This window comes from Sitophilus oryzae, unplaced genomic scaffold (assembly GCF_002938485.1).
Source record: "Sitophilus oryzae breed Bouriz unplaced genomic scaffold, Soryzae_2.0 scaffold_930_pilon_pilon, whole genome shotgun sequence".
NCBI classification, from domain to species: domain Eukaryota; kingdom Metazoa; phylum Arthropoda; class Insecta; order Coleoptera; family Curculionidae; genus Sitophilus; species Sitophilus oryzae.
In genome coordinates this window covers 201,561-205,297 of record NW_022147562.1, presented here as the reverse complement: position 1 = coordinate 205,297, position 3,737 = coordinate 201,561, and positions in this window count along the sequence as shown.

The window sequence follows — 3,737 nt, the reverse complement described above, 5'->3', positions numbered from 1 at the left end:
TAGTTGCGATTTTGCTGCGATTTGCGATTTGTGATTTTGTTGCATATGTAATTTTGTGGTTCATTGAAGCATTTTTATGAGTGACGCAGATCGAATTCTCCACCATCACTGCCAACAGCTCTTTCCAAAATTAGATACAGTTAAGTTCTACATTTAAACTATAAGGAATAAGTGTCCCCTAAGCCAAAAATTAATTATTAATTGTTCTAAAGTTTAACAAAACCGATTCTTTTGATAGCTACACATAATGGCTTTACATAATACTAAGGGCTGGCAAAGGTTAGTCTTGGGTCGAGATTTCCGTACGTAAGAAGAGTACGCAGTATGCGTTTATAATGTACTGAACAAAGAGAGGACAGTAAACACGTTGCCAAACGTATGAAATAAACCGAGAAACTGTGCACATCGCTAAGAGACGTGGAAGGGGATATAGCAGATTTGTCGCAGTTGACCGGTCGACCCAATCAATACCTCTGTCGGTACTTAAAGGTCTGGGAAAGGTGTACATCATGCGTTGAGCTTCACGACTTAATTACGTCTCGTGATACTTGATTTGTTTATTTATTAACGAGTCGTTGTAATTTTTCCTATAGCTTGAATTTTTTTAAGTGCAAGCTAGAAACACTTGCATTTTTGGTAAAAATAAGTGGAATTGAGTGGGTGTTCGATAGTGGTCGCGCTATTAGAACTCTGAATTCAAAAATCGATATCTCGAAATCTATTGGAAATAATAGATTGTAGTTTTTTCAAGAACTTTGTTAATATTTCTGCTGTATTTTCTTTGTAGACAGTATGTGAAAATCTTTATCAATAAAAAAATTACACAATTGCTGAACATTTCTATGCTCTAAAGGTAAAGGGATGGATTGTTTACAATTTTTGAATGGAAAAAACAATTCCATTTCAGATGCTCAGAAACAAGTCTCATGATTTTATCTAGTTATCTCTTGAAAAAAAAGTCTTTTAAAAATAAGCGGTTTGCGATCGTGACTTTACTTTACTTGATAGGAAAAGGAGTATCGGCAACGCCGCAACAGCACACCGTCGCGCGTCGCATTTCTCTCACTCCGACTTAATAACATCCCTATGCGATTTACTTCCACACATGTAAATGCCGACCCAAAAGTAACAGTTGCCAGCTCGGTATATTAAATATAATAGATATTGCGTAATTAATAGTACTCATTAGATATTTGCATTAATATATCATTAAAATATCCAAAATAAATAGAACGTTGACCCCGTCAATAATGTTACAGTAAAACGCTTTCGATGGAAACTTATACATTTTATTGGTTTAAAATTCTAATTGCTTAGTTTTTTACAAAAAACAACTATAAATTTTAATAAGTATGTCTTGTTTTTATGAAAGAGTTACTAATTTATTATTGTTTTAAATTATTTTGAGTATATAACATAAATTATTAATTAGGTACCATTATTTATCTTTAATATGTAAATAAGTAGACATATAATTTTGTTTTACACAGGAATTTTACACCAAGAAAATTAATTTTAAGGAATAATTCTTGTTATTAAGTCAAATGGTTTTTGAAATAACTCAAATTAACATACCCGGTGGCAACGAAATCACGCCATTTCATCCATTTTTTTTAAATACGAATACACAGGTAAATTCACAAATTCATATATTTCATGTAAGTTGTGTTAAATTTACTTCATATAAGTATTGTGTATATTAATTTTCTTTGAATTTTTGCATATTTTTGTTGAACGTTTTTTGTTGACTAGTAATCATGTTCCTGGTTTCCATTTAGTTTTCTGTGCCGAAAACTGTAAACATATTTATTCACAAGTTATTGTAAGACAATACTTTATTAAAATGAACAATATTTAAAAACAATAAATTTAATTTTTAATAGAATAAAATCGTTTATCTACGCTAGTGAGTTAAGAAGCTCTTAACTCACACATTTTGAGTGAGTTAAAAGCTTCTTAACTAATGCATTTTCATTACCGCACTCCTTGTATAGATTACTACCAAAGAAAAAAAATATTTTGTAAAACATTTATTTTGCACTAAATTGGAAAAATATGTTACGAGTACCGTTTCATTTCCATAGTTGTGTACTTTTTTTCGGTGCACCATTTTTCATATTTAGAGTATGTATATTCATAGTTCTGTTTCGATCTTGCTGGAAACAATCCAGAAATGGCTCTGAATGCCTATTTTTCAATGTCAGAGGGAATACTTTCCGAATCCCACATTTTTTAAACAAGTGACAGTGATCAATATTATTTACTGTCATATTGACATTGCCACACTGATAAAAAAGACAGACTTGAACTAAAGTCGTCATCGTTCTTGAAAAAAAAAATTTAGTGGCAAGAGAATTTATTTTAGCGTAAAAGAAAATATTTTGCCTGAAGAAAAACTCTCTTAACTCAAGAAAACTTGTTCTCTTGAAAAATTCGAAAATTTCTCTTGAATCTATTTTCATTCAACCAAGTAACTTATTTTGTTTAAAGATAATAACAAAATACTATAATATGACTTTGACCCAAAATGATGGTACGTTTTCAATAGGTCCAAGAACGATGTTTCTTCTGTAAAAGCATTAACTATCTTTTTCATAAGCTTTAAAAAATTATTTTAGAGAATAGAAGAATCTATTGTCCAAAGTATTTCACTCTTGACCCAAAATGAATATGCAAAGAAATTCTTGCTACAAGAACAATAGTCTCTTTGATTCATGCAAAAATTCTTGATTGAAAAGGGACACTTCTTGATTAAAGAGACACTTTTCTTAAACCAGTAGCGAATACTATTGACTCGACTAAAATTTATTTTGATCTAAGAGAAGTCTATACATCATATACAGGCATATTACGAGGTATATTATCTTCTGATAAATTTAGGTTTTCCTGGTCTGTAGTAAGTAAAGTGATATTATTTTCCTCGATAGTAGTTATTTCTGCTTCTTCATGGCTGGTATTTTTTGGGGTGGTTCATCACTCTATAAATTTCAAAGAAATGTTACATTACGATTAATCAATGTAAAGCAAATAAATTATTAAAATTATAAGCTTTGGTCACATTTTGAATTTTTTAAACGACGACTTGAAATTCTAACATTTTTGTAATTATTTGCATAAAAAAATCGATACCTATATTCTTATTCTATCTATAGTCACACATGCATCATTATCTAAACAGGTGCATTAGGTAAATGTCTCTTACCTTCAAATAAATGCTCTAATTTCCATTTTTTCAGAAACTCCTTTAAAGAATCCATATATCCTAAAATTTGTCCATAAAAATGACAAATGCATGTTAATAACGATCACTAATTTGTTATACGATATGCGTTTAAAAAACAAATTATGCAAAATTCCAAGTGGAAAATTCCAAGCAACAAAACCCGTGCGTACTATGATGTACGACTGATCGGACTGCCGACTGATTGTATATACCGTCCTTCGTCATCGTCTTGTTGTTATTGCGTGTTGTTATTATTTTTCATCAAAAGAGTATTTAGCTATTGGAAAAATGACCATGTTTCTTGAATGAAGTACTTCCTAGCGTAGTTTTCTTATTATCTTAAAACAAAGTAACTTGCACTCGGTTGAATGAAAATAGATTCAAGAGAAATTTTCGAATTTTTCAAGAGAACCAGTTTTCTTGAGTTAAGAGGTTTTTCTTCAGACAAAAATATTTTCTTTTACGCTAAAATAAATTCTCTTGCCACTAAAGTTTTTTTTTCAAGAACGATGAC